The sequence below is a fragment of the Nicotiana sylvestris genome, chromosome 4 (assembly GCF_000393655.2).
Source record: "Nicotiana sylvestris chromosome 4, ASM39365v2, whole genome shotgun sequence".
NCBI lineage: Eukaryota > Viridiplantae > Streptophyta > Magnoliopsida > Solanales > Solanaceae > Nicotiana > Nicotiana sylvestris.
Window position 1 is genome coordinate 22,391,107 of NC_091060.1, and position 18,064 is coordinate 22,409,170.

Genomic DNA, 18,064 nt, shown 5'->3' on the forward strand with positions numbered 1-18,064 from the left:
ATCACGGCTAATTCTGTTTTCCATTAATTTGAATTTCATTCTCTTGATCTTTAAATATGATCATTCCTTAAATGTGGTAGAGAAAATAATAGGATTGGGGACTTAGGATAAAGGAAAGAGTATTATAGAATAAGGGTAAAAAAGTAATTTTTTTTTTGTCTTTTTAGTATATCTTATCGGTGACGCATTCTATATAGATTAGGGAAAATAATATTGTATAGCCGCTTTCAAAATAGTAGCGGAATATATATACATTCTGTATGTTATATTAAAAAATTATAGTATAAATTTTATACACTTTTTCTGCTACCAAATATCTGGCGTAGACTAAAAGTGATAATACCCCTATAGATTAGCTATACGATATTTGTGATAAATTAATTAATCTACACAAATAGGTAATTACTCATTTTACAAGTGTCTACACTAGGGGTGTGCATTCGATTTATCGATTCGGTTTTGACCCTTAGCGATAATTACTTATCGATTATCAATTTGTACATATGCTTATCATTATCGTTTCAATAAGGTTTCGATTTTTTCCATTTTTTTGATTTCGATTTCGATAACAAATAACCGATTCGATTTATCGATAAACCGATTCGAATGCACACCCCTAGCGAAACCTTTCTATAATAGTTTTGTTTGTCCAAATTTTTTTTTATTGCTATAGTGAAGTATTGTGATAGAGGACATATATTATAACATAATATAATAATAGGTTCCGAGAAAAACTCAGCTTTTATAATGAATAACTATTATATATGGATGTTATCATAGAAAGGTCCGACTGTACATATTCATTAATTGTGTAACTTCCGCTTTTTATATTGTTCATTTCTTGAATTTTTTTTTAATCCAATGAGACGACAAAGAAACAAAAAAGAAATAGGAATCTAAAGACGATAACACATTATGAATAAAAAATGATGCATCTATCATGTGTGAGCTTTAAATCTAAGATTCTCAAATGATGAAAAGGAGACAATTTGAAAATGACGGGGTTGTCTCTCCCAAAGAAAACAAGTTTGTAGTAATATCCTTAGTAAAATGTTAACAACACAATAAAATTGTAATAATTAGACTGCAACCTCAACTCAATCAATATTCGTATTGGAGCATGACTTCACAGGCAGAGCTCGACCTTCAATTTAAGAATGAAGGAGTACTCATCAATCTATCACTACCCATGTTGCTTATGCATGTTCGCGTGTATATATCTAGCAAGTAGTGACATAAGAGAACAGGAGAATCATCCCCCAAGCCCCATAGTCGAAAATAAATAATTATAAGATCTATTAAACTATGAATTAATAACTATTTCCTGTGACGCTTATATATCTCTATTCTCGTTTTCTACAAAAGAGTGGTTTATTTCATATTATTTTATGTTTTAAGTAACTTACTCATTTTTCGACAAAAGTTTTACCGACTAGCTAGCTTGTTGGATAACACATCATTCGAAAAAACGAATCCAAACACATGGGAATGGCAAAACAATAAAATACTTTTAAAATAACTAAGTAATTAAATATGCCGAAAGAAGCATATGAAAATGCATCAGAAAATATAATTATTTTTTGTGCATAAAGTTCATCTTTAAATACTTTTTGTTTCTTTAGATTCTTCAAAGTATTGTCATCCAAAGGCAAAAGTTGGTCTCTAAAATTTCACATCATTTGTTGATGTTTTATACTTCAATACCACACAAGAGTGGGTGATTTGTGTGTTGACCAATTTTTCGCTTAAACTGATTATGGAAGGTCCTGGTTCTTCTATGTGTTCCTTATACTACTGTTGTAGAATAATAAATGCAGAAAGTAAAGAACACAAGTATTTTTACTTGGAAAACACTTGGCTCAAAAGGTGAAAAAACCACGACCCACTTCCCAGTAGGATTTTTCCAAACCCTTCACTAAATCACTAAGCTAAAGCAGTATTTACAAAACTCTTTGTAAATCTAAGGATTACCTCTAATCCCGTTGTAGCAATCAACCTCTAACTGTTGCGACAACTTCAAGTTAACTCTAACTTGAATACTCAAGGTACCTATTACAATTGCTTCTAGATAAAGTTGAAGGGTACAACATAAAAACGCCTACTACAATTGAACTAGAAATAAAGAAAGACACATAAAACTCTTTATGGAGCTGGTTCTTCAATCTGGTTCATGTAGCTTCAGGTTTGCACACTTGAATCACACACGAAATGCTTGCAAAATTGCCTTGCTATTTTGCTCTCAATTCGTGTTTAACTTCTGCATTTGTGCAACACCTGTAATGTGAGAACCTCCTGCAATTTATAGAGTTGGTAGATGAAGAAATAACTAGAGTTCTAATGCTACTCTTCCTAGGTGGAAGAGTTCTAGTTGATTTCAACTTCTAACTCCTTCCTTATCTTGGATAGTGTTCTCTTTGATTAAGGAGTCCTTCTCCTTATTAATTATGCAACCTTTTCAATCAGGAAATATTAAACACACCAAGTTAAGCTTATCTCCTTCACATGCATCCTACATGCTCATATCTGCTCGTTTTTATGAACCTGAGAGATGGACCTGGTTCATGCGTGAGCTTCCTTTGTCAATCTTCAAAACAAACCTTTACTTGGGCCAACAAATTCGCCTTTTTTGATGATGACAAACCCTGTTTCAACTCAGCTCAACATCAACACAATGTTAGAATTTTTTTCCTTTTTATCACTTATTATCAAGGACCAGGTACATTAGGTTATAAACATCACTGTTCAAAGTGTAAACATCACTTGTTTAAAGCACAACTTTTTCCCCTTTTGGCATCATCGAAGAGTTGCATAAAAATGTGAGATAAGCAGATTTTAAAACTTACTCATGGCCACTGGGGCTACTTCAAATGCAAATATGGATTAATCATCATAGATCAAACTAAGAATTTTAACCATCAAAGAAATATAAACAAACAGTTAGAGCAAAAATAGTGAATTTCATTGATGATTGATAAGATTCTACTACAAAGCATAAGAAGAAATATAAATACTAAAAACATGAGAAAAAGAAACAAAAAGTCCCGAACTGGATCACTGGCTAATCTACACTAGGCTAGGAAGCTTAAGGCTGGGAAGAACTATGTGCTTGGTTTTTGACTTGAAGGAGTTTCAACATACCTTGAAGAATGCCATCATTCTTCTCTTTTTCTCTTGCCAGCTCAGTTCTGAGAGCATCTTTCTTAGTCTCCACCTCAACCAACCTCTTATTCAGCCTTTCAATCTCAGCATCTTTAGCCACACTTTATTGCACCAAGGCTCTGATCTTGCTATTCATTGGTACCTTTTGGATGAACTAGATTCTTTAGGAGTGACATTGACTTCATAATCGCAAGCAAGCAGAGTATTAACCCAAAAATGATCCATGCTTGTACTAGCCTCCCACTTTTTCATAGGTACATTGAAATGTGCAAGCACAGTTGTGAGAATGAAGCTATATGGAATGGTATGAGTTTTGGTGCCATTGATAACTCTATCAAGAAGCTGGATTATAGCTTTCAGTCACTTTCTTCAGCAGAACTGCATGGGTTTCCTCTACAGATGAACCAGGTTCATCTCCCCAAACAGCCATTGCACATGTGTCTTTGGTTAAACTCACAAGAGTGGGTGAAGAATCAGCCACTTTTGTCCCATTTCCCCTCACATTACTCCTAGCACCCTTGCTCTTTTTTTTTCTTTTTCATTTTTACCACCAACTTCTCTAGATTCTGTAGTCTCAACACCTACTATAGATCCTACAAATCTATTCTCCAAATTTGCAGCAACTTCAGAAATTATATCAGGAGAAACTTTAGAATCAGAAGATACCTGTTCAGTTTCGGAAGAACCACTTTCTTCCCCCTCAATAGCAAACTTAAAAGAATCTAGGTAGTTTAATACGGTCAGGAGTCTTGAACGTAATTGGTTCACTTGTAACAGATAAGTTCAAAAGAAATTTTGGCTTAGGTAGGACTCTGCTCATGATCCAAATATTATTATTCCAAATTATGTAGAGTGTCGAAAACATACAGTGTTATCCTGATGAACTAGGTTCTTCACTGATAATTCTCTTATGTAAGTCTAAATTTACCAAAATAGAGAAAATACCATTAGAGATTAATGGGTCATTTTAACACATGGCATAAGACCATACTATTGAAAGTATGAGACTGTGCAAGATTTAATCTAATTATACACAATTTACAGACTTTTTAACCAATTTATTTCAATTTTTTTTCCATTTAAGCTTGAACTGGTCCTTTTAGGTGAACTTAATCATCCCTAATTCCAACATGTTCCTCTCAAAGTAATCTTTACTTAAGACTTTAGTGAAGCTATCAGCAATTTGCTTATCAGTAGCACAAAACTCCACAATAATCAAGCCTTTCTCATAGTTGTCCCTCAAAAAATGATGCCTAACATCTATGTGCTTAGTTCTCTTATGATGACCCGGGTTCTTTATCATACTAATGGCACTAGTTTTATCACAAAAAATAGGAATGCAAGCAACATCAACTCCAAAGTCCAATAATTGCTATTTGATCCACATCAATTGAGCACAACATAAAGCAGCAACAACATACTCTGATTGCTAGATAGGGCCACTGAATTTTGATTTTTGGTAGCCCATGACATAAGACATGAACCAAGGAAGTATGCCATACCTGAGGTGCTCTTTTTATCCACAAGGAAACCTGCATAATCAGTGTCAACATATTCGACTAGGTTAAAAGTACTACCTTTTGGATAACAAAGGCAAAGGTCAGTGGTGACTTTCAAGTATCTCAATATTCTTTTTACAGTAGTCAAGTGGGACTCCTTTGGATTTTTCTGAAATCGAGCACAAAGACCTACACTGCACACAATGTCAGGTTTGCTAGCAGTGAGATATAAAAGAGAACTAATCATTCCCCTATACAACTTTTGATCAATAGATGAACCAGGTTCATCTATATCCAATTTCGTGGATATTACAACAGGAGTGTCAATTTTTTTGGATGTTCCTTCCTGATTTTGTTACTGAGGAATAGGTTCATGGACAGGTTCCCTCGAGGTTTGAGGATCAGCTTCTCTCTAGTCAGTTCCCCCTGTCATGTTTCCTTGGGTAGAAGGACCTGTTCCATCACATGTTCCTTCCTATGATGCATCTTAAGGCTGGACTGTGGTTTTCACCATTTGAATTTCTTATCAGTCCAATCTCTTCATTATCTTGTTCCTGCCTCTCAAAAAGAATGTTAGTTTTAAAAAAATAACATATACACTTTTTGCTACACACATAGTTCTTTTACTGTATATCTTATAAGCTTTACTATGTGAAGAATATCCCAAGAATACTTCCTCATTACTTCTGGGATCATACTTACCTATAGAGTCTTTGCCATTATTGTGCACAAAGCACTTGCATCTAAATGCCCTAATATGGGATATATTTAGCTTTATCCCTTTAAGTGACTCATAAGGAATCTTCTTAATAAGAGGTCTGGTCATGCACCTATTTATGATGTAACATGCAGTGTTCACAGCTTCTGCCCAGAAACTATGAGGCAGTTTACTAGAAAGAAGCATAGTCCTAGCCATTTATTCCAATGTCCTATTCTTTCTTTCAACTACACCATTTTGTTGTGGAGTCCTAGGTGCAAAAAAATTATGATCTATGCCATGCACATCACAAAATTCAGAAAATTTAGCATTTTCAAATTTAGTACCATGATCAGACCTAATTGATGCAAGTTGAGTACATAGTTGTTTTTGAGTTTTTCTAAAAAAGGAAGTGAACATATCGAATGTTCATTTTTAGATGTCAGAAATAGTGTTCAAGTAAACCAAGAGTAATCTTCAACAATCACCATAACATATCTCTTACCACCTCTGCTCAGAGTTCTCATTGGTCCACAAAGATACATATGGATTAGTTCCATCATTCTGGTAGTACTTACATTTTCTTGCTTTTCAAAGAGGATCTTACCTGCTTCCCCCTTGCACAAGCCTCACAAAATTTGTCTTCCTTGAACTTAATTTTAGGCAGTTCTATCACCAAGTCCTTGGAGACTAGTTTATTGAGTTGACTTAGACTGGAGTGTCCAAGTCTTTTGTGCCAAAGGAGGGATCATTATCCAACACACTCAAGAAAGTGAGTTTATTTTATGAGAGAGTGGACATATCTACAATGTAAATATTGTTTACTCTTTTTTCCTGCAAAATAATCTTGTCAATGGTAAGATTTATGACAAAACATTTGGTAGAGGTGAATGCTACCAATTTACCTCTATCACACAATTGTGATACACTGATTAGGCTGTACTTTAGTCCATCTATCAAGTGAACATTCTCATTAGAGTGAGAATCAGTCTTACCTACCTTTCCGACCCCAATGATCTCACTTTTCTTTCCATTTCCAAAGGAGACATTACCTCCTTTTTTGAGGTCCTCAAGTGAAAGGAACTGATTATTGCTTCCTGTCATATGCTTTGAGCAACCATTATCCATGTACCATATTTGGATGCTCCCCTTCACTTGGATCCGCAAAAGGAAATCAGGGGTTAGTCTTAGGAACCCAAACTAGTTTGGGTCCCTTTCTATAGACAGAAGGGTGAATCAGATTCTTTTTAGCCCAACCTGGTAGCCTATTTTTCCCTTGAACAAATTATTTATTCTTTTGACTAGCCTTTTTTTTTGCAATATATTCACTTTTATAGTGACCAATTTTACCACAATATATGCAAATTTTGTTCTCAAGAAGTGTGAGGTACTTGCTTTTGGGATCCCACCTAGGTGCATGGGTCCCATAGCCAAGTCCTCTCTTGTTGCTACTATGGTATTTGTGTAGTCATGAAAGTGCATCGGAGGACCTATTCCAGTTACAGGTTCTGTCTAGCTCGTGCTTAACCTTGCTTAGATCTTCCTTAAGGACTCTTATCTGCTCATCTCTTTTATACAACTCGTCTTTCATTTTCCCTAGGTCTTCTTCTAATGTGAGTTGTGTGTGATTAACTTTCTTTTTACCTATTCCTAATTTCAGTTTTAGATTTTCAGATCTTAGCACTAGGACAGTGGTGTCAAATTCATGAACCTAGTTCTTTAACTCAATATTTTTACTATCATTTTCACTGGCCCTAAGTTCCACATTTTTGCATTTAGCTTTCAAAATCACACACTCCTTAGACAACTGTTCCTTTTCATTATTTAGATCCTCAGATTAATCAATGAAATCGAGGAGTAACTCAGTTAACCTTTCTTTAGACAAAAATTTAATATTATTTTTGAGATGAATTATACCTACCTCAGATTTCTCATAGGATTCTCCAATTTCCATAAGTGCTTGTACATCTCCATTTTCACCCTCTTAGTCCTCATCTGAGCTTTCTCCCAGGAAGCAATCATAGCCTTTGTTGATCCTTTGTTCTTCTTGGGTTGAACCTGTTCCTTCTTCTTGTTCCTTCGTTTAGCTCTTTCTTTCTTCCATTAAATTTTCCACTGAGGGCAGTTTTTGATGTAGTGATCAATCTTCCCACACTTGTAACACCCTCATTGGTTTTTTTTTCAAGAACCCTTGGTTTTCTGTAGCTTCCACTTCTTGAAGGACTCTTTTCTCTCATTAGGTACTTCTTGAAGTCCTTTGTGATCATGGTCATTTCATCTTCCTCTAGATCAACACCTTCAATGATTCTGAGTGCTAGGCTCCTTTCTTTCTTGGGTGCATCCATCTTCATGGTTTGCCTTCTAAATTCATAGGCAATGAGATTTCCAATTAGCTCATCCAACTTAAGAGTGAGAATGTTCTTTGATTCCTGAGTAGCAGTGATTTTGCTTTCCCAAGAGACTGGCAGAACCCTTGTCAATATTTTCTCAACTTTGTCTTACTCAAGAATAACCCTTCCAAGAGACTTAAGTTCATTTGTCAGTGTGGTGAACCTTGAATACATCTCCTAGATGGTTTCTCCTTCCTTCAAAGTGAAATTCTCATATTGAGAATACAACAGTGTTCCTCTAGACCTCTTCACTTGAGGTGTTCCTTCATGAGAAACTAGCAAAGTGTCCCAGATTTCCTTAACAGTGGTACAATTTTGAATTCTACTATACTCGTCTGGACCAAGTCCAGACACAAACCATTTCTTGGCCTTAGCATTCTTTTCCCATTTCCTCAAGTCCTCAGCATTGCAGTCAGCTCTTGTTTTTGGCACATCTACTCCTTCAGCATTCTTCTTCATGGTAGCCAGGGGACCATCAGTGACAATGTCTTATAGCTCATAGTCTTCTCCGATGATGTGATGTCTCATCTTGTTTTTCCACCAAGAGTAGTACTGGCCATTAAAGAGTGGAGGGCTATCAGTGGATTGCCCTTCCCAGTATTCAGGTAGTGCACTCATCTTGATCTGTTCCTAAGGTGTTAGGCTCTTCAAGGATAACCTGCTCCGATACCAATTGATGTTTTATACTTCAATACCACACAAGAGGAGGGGGGGAATGATTTTTGTGGTGACCAATTTTTCGCTTAAACTGATTATGGAAGGACCTTGTTCTTCCTTGTGTTCTTTATACTACTGTTGCTAAATAAGAAATGCAGAAAGTAAAGAACACAAGTATTTTTACTTGGAAAACACTTGGCTCAAAATGTGAAAAAACCACGACCCACTTCCCAGTAGGATTTTTCCAAACTCTTCACTGTATCACTAAGCTAAATCAATATTTACAAAACTCTTTGTAAATCTAAGAATTACCTCTAATCCCGTTGTAGCAACCAACCTCTAACTGTTGCGACAACTTTAAGTTAACTCTAACTTGAATACTCAAGGTACCTATTACAATTGCTTCTAGATAAAGCTGAAGGGTACAACATAAAAACACCTACTACAATTGAACTAGAAATAAAGAAAGACACATAAAACTCTTTATGGAGCTGGTTCTTTAATCTGGTTCATGTAGCTTCAGGTTTGCACACTTGAATCACACACGAAATGCTTGCAAAATTGCCTTGCTATTTTGCTCTCAATTCAGGCTATTTTGCTCTCAATTCGCGTTTAACTTCTGCATTTGTGCAACACCTGTAATGTGAGAACCTCCTGCAATTTATAGAGTTAGTAGATGAAGAAATAACTAGAGTTCTAATGCTACTCTTTCTTGGTGGAAGAGTTCTAGTTGATTACAGTCTGTTGCCTCACCGGTGTCTTTAATGGCATCGTAGTTGCCGATACTTGAGCCAAATCTAGCAGTATAATTCCATGAATTGCATCCAAAATTTTCACTTTCTTCGCATCTTCAGTCCGTGGAACACCTTTTTCCTCCTTGATTATTGTTTGGATTTGCCCCTTGTGTGTTTTGCCTTCTCGCTCCAGTGTTCGATTTTCTGCCCATGTTTAGCGTTTGCTGAGAGAAAATTTCATTCTAGAGAGAGAATTTGTACACCCTAATTTTAAAGTTTCACCCTAAACATGGAACTTACTGTATCAACAGAGAAAGAAGGGAATTAACAATTCAATTTCTACCTACTATTACTACTGTAGGATAATTGACAATAGAAAATTTTATATACCTGAGTTCAAGAACTAGTGATTTGTAAAGAAATCCAAAACTTTTCGTTGTCAGCGTGAGTCTGTTTCGTGGTTGCCTCTGTTTGTAGCGTTCGGTTTACTGTTTTGGTGTAGAATATACATTTTCGTGCAATGTAAAACTGCAAAATGGTTGTGTAGCTATTCTCAACTGTGCTATTCTAAAACTTTCTCATGCATAATCACTATGCTTCTTAAATATCAGCAACTTGGTGATAATTTCAAAGTCAATTGATTAAGAATTCATTATCTGCTATTGACATGGCCTGAAGCTTAGTTAGTGCCATTACCCGAAGAAACTGTTGAAATACAAAGTAACAACTAAATACTATTAAAATGCTTAATACAAAATACTGAAATATATAAAAAAAATAATTGAAAAATACTAAACTGCTGAAAATCATCATAAAAGTGTCATCGCCATAACATCAAGTTCACCACAAAAGCAAAGTCAATACTTGACTGATTCGACACATAAATATATTTTTGCTTAGAATCAGTAAAACCATTGGCATAACTGATTCATCACAAAAACAACAAAAGATAATCAGTTTACATGTTTATTGATATTATGTAACATCATGCAAAGTAATTTAACTTCTAATTGTCCTGAAGCATGACCTTTTTAGCTTTCTGTTTAGCCCTGTAACTAACAACTGCTTCACCTCACCAAACCAGATCTTCCTTATATTCTTGAAAGATATCAGTATATGACAGTAGGTCGGCATCACACCCCATAATTAAAAATCACGTCCACGCTTTTTTTTTTTTTTTTTTTTTGCATTCTTGAGAACCAGCACATGCAAGCCAAAAAAGAAAGTAAATATGGGCCACATCAGAGACAGATATTAAATACTCCTACCTAATAAAAAAAGCAAAACAAAGAAAACGACAAAGCCTCGAAAATACGTGGATCTTATGCAAAATCCAAATGCTTCTCATAAAAAGTTTTCCATGTCAGTGAGTCAGCTGGATGCCTTAATACTGTATTGGGAAAAATTGAATTTACATTGTAGGTGACGTGGCATGACACGTGCACTGGTCAAACGGTCAAAACACAATAAATAGCCAAGAGGCACGATCGACAACAGATAAGGGAAAAAGAAAGCAACATAGGTGCGGACCGTTACTAAAATAGGTACGAGTCTCGTACCTATCCAAGTCATTTAAAGACCGAAGATCGGAAGAAGTTGAAGATACGAATCTGATGACGTAAAAGAGTCTAAATACAACATTAAATATCAAATACGTTAGAATATTTGATTTAAAAAGAAATGATTGTGTAACGTTTCTTTTAATGTCATTTATTGCTCATAATTGCCTCATTAAGACAAAGACATTACATCTTCTCCTAGAATTAGCTATAAAAGGAGAAGAACTCACCATCTGTAAGGATACGAAATACTATTGGGATCTTACTGAAATACAAAACTACTTACTGCTTTATCATCATTCTCAAAAGTATTTTATTTTCGTCTCCTGATTATCAGTAACCCGAATTTCTTTTCAGCTTTGACCAAAGACTCAGATTTTTGGTTAAACAAATTGGTTCCGTTACCGGGAATCTGATAATCTTTTCTTTTAAGCTATATCTTGTCCATTGTTATCACCATGTCAAACAACAACACCGACAATAACAGTAATAACACATTGGGAAACCATGAAAATCAAATCCACCAAAATCAAGGTGACGTGGTTCCCTCCCCTCCAGATTCACCACGTCAATCTCGTGAAGGCACTCCTGTTACTGAATCCCGTGCTGATCAACAAGAACAATTTGGACACTTTGAACGAGGTACAAATGAAGCTTTACAAAAGCTAATTGATGCACAGGTCGGCAAAGCTCTTCAGGCTCTAGTTAGTTGATTGCCTGCTGCACCACCCACACCAACTCCTAATAATAATACATTGGAGAATTCCCGTTCTGTTCTTGTTAATTCTGGAAATGGAGCAACCACCAGTGAACCACATGAATGGGGACCAGGTAATTCAAATAATTCACATTTGCAAAATTTAGTACTAACCTTGCAGAAACAGATTAAGGAACAAAATGAGCGTATTGAGCAAATTCCTAGAATTCCGCCTGTAATAAAAGGAGTAGACATGGACAAATACTCACAACAACCTTGGAAGCCAAGTGTTGCTCCCCTTCCAATTCCGAAAAAGTTCAAAATGCCTGACATCCCGAAATATGATGGTACTACAGACCCACGTGACCACGTGACTGCATTTACAACAGGCGTGAAAGGCAACGACTTGACCAAACAAGAAATTGAATCAGTACTGGTCAAGAAATTTGGAGAAACACTCACCAAGGGTGCATTAACCTGGTATTCTCTTTTATCTGAAAATTCTATAAATTCTTTTGCTGAGCTTGCAGATTCTTTTATTAAAGCACATTCGGGAGCACAAAAGGTTGAGAAAAGAATGGAAGATATTTTCAAAATCAAACAAGGGGATTCAGAGTTGCTTAGAGATTTTGTTGATAGATTCCAGCGTGAAAGAATGACTCTACCCCGTGTGTCTGACAACTGGGTTGCAATAGCCTTTGCAAGTAATTTAAATGACAAAAGTTCTGAAGCCACGAGACGACTCAAAGAAAGCCTTCGAGAATTTCCTGCAACCACGTGGAATGATGTTTACAACAGGTATAGTACGAAGCTGCGAATTGAAGAAGATACCGTACCTAAGTTTCATCATGAAGAAAGGGGTGGTCCCCGAAGATCAGAAATCGAAAAAAGATCAGGTAAAAACAGGTACGATCCATATATGGGACCTGCAGGAAAAGACCCACGGTCAAAACAAGATAGCCAGCAATATGATCAAAAATCAAGGAATAGGGACTCTGGTTCTTCTTCGAAATTTAGGAATGATCGGAGCAAACAAGAGTCACGAGATGATGACAGAAGTTTAAAGGCACGATTTGGCGGATATAATTTTAATGTCTTTACCTCCGAGCTCGTGGCTGTTTTAAGAAGCATGGGAGATAAGGTACGGTGGCCAAAAGAGATGCGGTCAAATCCAAATAGACGCAATCCAGATCATTGGTGCGAATTCCATAATGATCACGGGCACAAAACTTCAGAATGTAGATTCTTGCCGAGTGAAGTGGATCATCTATTGAAGCAAGGGTACCTCACTGAGTTATTTAGTGAAAAAAGAAAACAAGCCTATATGAAAAATAGGCAAGAGCCACCAAAGCCTCCTTCACCCAAGAGGACAGTGAATGTGATAAGTGGGGGAGAAGATATTCACGGCATAACCTACACAACCTCCAACAAGGTTTCTAAGGTAACAATTACACACGGGAAACGGGTGCGGCAGGTCTTAGAAAATGAAAATATTTCGTTCGATGACGCAGATACCGAAGGAGTGATAACTCCACATAATGACGCTCTGGTAATATCTTTACTTGTACATGATACTAATGTAAAACGAGTTTTGATTGATCCAGGGAGTTCCGTAAATATTATACTACTAAGGGTATTACGTGAAATGCAAGCTGAAGACAAAGTGATACCCAAGGCGCACACCTTGTCAGGCTTCGACAATTCAAGTGTGGTAACAAAAGGAGCGGTAATTCTAACAACTTTTGCTACGAGTGTTGTTAAAGAAACTAAATTTCAGGTAGTTGATATGAAAATGGCCTATAATATGATCATGGGGAGACCATGGATACATGATATGGATGTTGTCCCATCAACTCTACATCAAGTTATTAAATTACCATCACCATGGGGAATTTGCCAAATTCGTGGGGATCAGCAGACGGCTAGAAGTGTCAACACTGTAACAGGTACGAGCACCGTAAATAAAGAAAAATAGCAATTACAGGAAACAGTTGAAGGTGCAAAAGATCAAACTTCAGCTGAACAAGAAAAGACAGATTTGGACTCGAGGCCTGATACAATTCAGAAACCTGAAGAAAATGAAAGCATCAAAACAACAATTGAAGAGCTCGAGGCAGTGATATTATTTGAGCAATGGCCTGAACGAAAGGTTTATATCGGAGCCAATTTAAGCTCAGACATGCGAGGTATGATTATTGAATTTTTAAAAGCTAACATAGACTACTTTGCTTGGTCCCACGCTGATTTGACAGGGATACCACCGGATGTGATGACTCACAAACTTAATGAGGACCCTTCTTTCACACCAATAAAGCAAAAGAAAAGAAAGCAAGGTGCTTTCACGAACCAGGTGATTCAGGATGAGGTACAAAAATTATTAAAAATCGGATCGATCCGCGAGGTAATGTATCCTAATTGGCTAGCTAACACGGTGGCCGTACCCAAGAAAAATGGTAAGTGGCGCGTTTGTGTGGATTACACCGATCTAAACAAAGCCTGTCCAAAAGATTCTTTTCCTTTACCGCATATAGACCAACTAATTGATGCAACCGCAGGTCATGAACTTTTAAGCTTTTAGATGCATATTCGGGATATAATCAAATTAAAATGGATCCTGGTGATGAAGAAAAAACTTCTTTCATCACAGACAGGGGGACATACTATTATAAAGTAATGCCCTTTGGTCTCAAAAATGCTGGGGCAACCTATCAAAGGTTGGTCACCAAAATGTTCCAAGAACATTTAGGGAAAACAATGGAGGTATATATAGACGATATGCTCGTCAAAACCCAGCAATCTCATGATCATATTTCTCATCTATCTGTTACTTTTGAAATTTTGCGAAAATTTAATATGAAACTCAACCCAGAAAAATGTGCATTTGGAGTTGCATCAGGTAAGTTTTTGGGTTTTCTTGTTTCTAATCGTGGTATTGAAGTGAATCCTTCTCAGATCAAAGCAATAGAAGAAATCCCGGATATTCTTACTAATAAAAAGGAAGTCCAAAGATTAACGGGAAGAATTGCAACTTTGGGGAGATTTATTTCCAAATCCTCAGAAAAGTGTTTTAAGTTTTTCTCTGCACTCAAAAAGCAAGATCATTTTGAATGGAATGAAGATTGTCAACAAGCCCTTAGAAATTTGAAAGCTTATTTGTCAAAACCACTGTTATTGGCAAAACCAAAGGTGGGGGAAAAGCTTATCATTTATCTGGCTGTATCTGAAGTCGCGGTGAGTGCTTTTTTAGTCCATGAGGACCAAGGTAAACAATCTCCTATTTATTATGTAAGTAAGTCCTTATTGGATGCTGAAACACGATACCCACAGCTAGAAAAGTTAGCATTAGCTTTGATCATGACATCTAGAAAATTAAGACCTTATTTTCAATGTCATCCCATTATTGTAGTTACTGCTTTTCCGCTTCGAAATATTTTGCATAAACACGAACTTTCAGGAAGATTAGCAAAATGGGCTATAGAACTAAGTGAATACGAAATCATTTATCAACCCAGGACCACTATAAAATCTCAAGTACTAGCTGATTTCGTGGCTGATTTTAGTCAGGGGATGCATTTAGAAGCAGAAAAATAATTACTAGTTCTTAATGGTGCAAAGCCGGGGACGTGGGTTTTATTCACTGATGTTTCATCTAATGTAAAATGGGCAGGCCTAGGGATAGTCCTCGTACCACCTACGGGTGAGACTATTAGACAGGCTATAAAATGTCACTCTATAACTAACAATGAAGCAGAGTGTGAGGCTGTAATTGCAGGTCTAGAATTGGCACGAGAACTCGGCATAACAAAGATTATAATAAGAGTGATTCTCAACTCGTGGTCAATCAAATGCTGGGGACTTATACAGCCAGGGAGACGCGAATGCAAGAATACCTCGCAAAGGTACGGGAGTTAATAAAGCAATTCCAAACTTAAAATGTAGTGCAGATCCCAAGAGATGAGAATGTAGAGGCAAATGCTTTAGCTAATCTCGCATCTGCATCAGACGTAGCAAATGATACAAATGCTTCAGTCATACATTTATTTTATTCCGTTCTCGAACCTGATAAAAACGAGGTAAATTTTAATCATTTGACATGGGATTGGAGAAACGAAATTGTTGCCTTTTTACAGCACAGTACCGTGCCTAATGACAAAGGAAAGGCTCACACGCTTCGCAAGAAAGCTGCTCGATATTGTTTATATCAAGGAAATCTTTATTGAAAGATGTTCGGTGGACCACTAGCAAGGTGTCTCGGACTCTCTTAAACAGAATATGTGATGAGAGAAGTGCACGAAGGACATTGTGGAAATCATGCAGGGGGAGGTCACTGGTAAGAACATTAATTCGCGCAGGATATTATTGGCCTAAGATGGAAGAAGAGGCAAACATTTTCGTGTCCAAATGTGATAAATGTCAAAGATACGTCAATAATATGCACAGACCAGCTGAGTTACTACATCCTGTTATAGCCCCGTGGCCCTTTATGAAATGGGGAATGGATATCGTAGGTCCACTTCCACAAGCAAAAGGTCAGGTAAAGTTTCTACTTGTACTTACAGATTATTTCACTAAATGGGTAGAAGCAGGGGCATTTAAACAGGTACGAGAGAAGGAAGTTAAAGACTTCATATGGCGAAATATAATATGCCATTTTGGAGCACCAAAAGAGATCATGTGACAATGGACCACAATTCATTGGAGCTCAAATCACAGAATTTCTTTGAAGTTGGCAGATTAAAAGGATAACGTCTATGCCATACCATCCAATGGGTAATGGACAAGCGGAATCCACTAACAAAGTCATTATCAACAACTTGAAAAAGAGATTACATGATTCAAAAGGTAATTGGCCTGAGGTGTTACCTGGAGTATTATGGGCTTATCGTACAACGACAAAAACAAGCACTGGGGAAACACCATTTTCAATGGTTTATGGTGCGGAAGCCTTAATTCTAGTTGAAATAGGTGAGCCAAGCACACGGTATGATCGGGCAATGAAGGAATCTAATGATGAAGAGATGCGGGTCAACCTTGATTTGCTTGAAGGAAGAAGAGAAGCTGCATTGATAAGAATGGCAGCACAAAAGCAAGTAATTGAACGATATTACAATAGGAAAGCACGCCTCAGATTTTTCAAAATTGGGGACTTCGTGCTTAAAAAGGTGTTCCAATCTGCAATGGCTGCTAATTCAGGAAAGCTAAGTCCAACGTGGGAAGGACCGTACAAAGTCCGTGGCATTGCGGGAAAAGGAGCATACGAGTTGGAGACAATGGATGACAAAGCTTTACCCTCACATTGGAATGCCGTCCATTTAAAAAGATATTACTTCTGAGAAAGTACCCACGGTCAGGTATCACCATGTTAAAATTTCTCTTTTGAATTATTAATGTTTTACTAACGATTTTAGATGCTAGGCAAAAAACCCTAACTCGTGCTAAATTGAGTCACAACCTGCAAGGCAAAATGGAGTATTCTTAATTTCCCAGCCCAGGGTTACAATTAATCTGATGGAAATACACACGAGTTAGGCAGTCTTCATCTATAATCACACCTCCGAGTCCCGTATATCTTTCTATTTTAGGAAAAAGGCCAAAGTAAAAGAAATAACCAAGTGCTCGAGGCTTCATATTTCACCGCTCAAACACTTGGGGGACTACATATTATACACAAATATGTGTAGAGAAACAGATACGAATATCGAACAAAAGTCGGCCACAAAGAGACAAGTGTTGAGAAAAAGTTACGAAGTCTTCAGCATTCATGAGAACAACAGAGTCATCTCTCAAACTCATAAACAAAGTCACCTCTCAAACCCTTCTTAATATATAAAGATAGGGTCATGACTATGTACTGAAACAGGTTATGAAGAAAAACCTTGTTTATTCTATGTTATGTACAAATCTATTACAAGAAAAATAGTTACGAGAAAGTTGTAAACGTATTGTAATACATGTAATAGTCAAACACTTGTTAAAGTTCATGAATAAAAACTTGCCAAAGTTGTTTCATACAAAACATGTGTATTCCTATTTCTTTCATCGTATTGTAACACCATTATGAAGTTGAGACGTCTTCTTCATTAAGTATCGATAACATAAAAGGGCACTCTTTTATAAGTCTCATGTTGATAATCCATGAGAAGAATCATAAAGCATTATAAAAGGATAAAAATGCTAGGCTATTCTATAAGTCCTAGATAAATGGGCAAGAATAAAATATACAGAAGTACCAATAAAAACTTCTTAATATAAAAGACTAAGTACAAACTTAGTCAGCAAAATATTTATTTTTTACAAATGTCCCATTAAGATAACTGGGGACTTCGTCAAAAGATCCCTTAAAGTTGCCAAGGGATAACACCACCAATTAATAAAAACAAAAACAGCAGTAAAGTTTGAAATACATTCAACTAGTCACTGAAGGGGTTGGAACATCAGAAGTTGCAATTTCATTTTCAGGAGTAATTTTAATTGGGCTTGGAATGTTGAAATCACCGAGGGAAGCAAGAGTCACAGGAGCTTCAGCTTCCATGGACTGTGTCATAGAAGTTTCACCCTCGGGAGCCGGAATTGCAACCCCAATTACTGCATTAGCCACTTCTTCATTTAAAAGATCTTCCGTTCCAGGAGCTTCAAGTGCAGGAGAAGGAGTATCAACAGGTTGTTGACTTT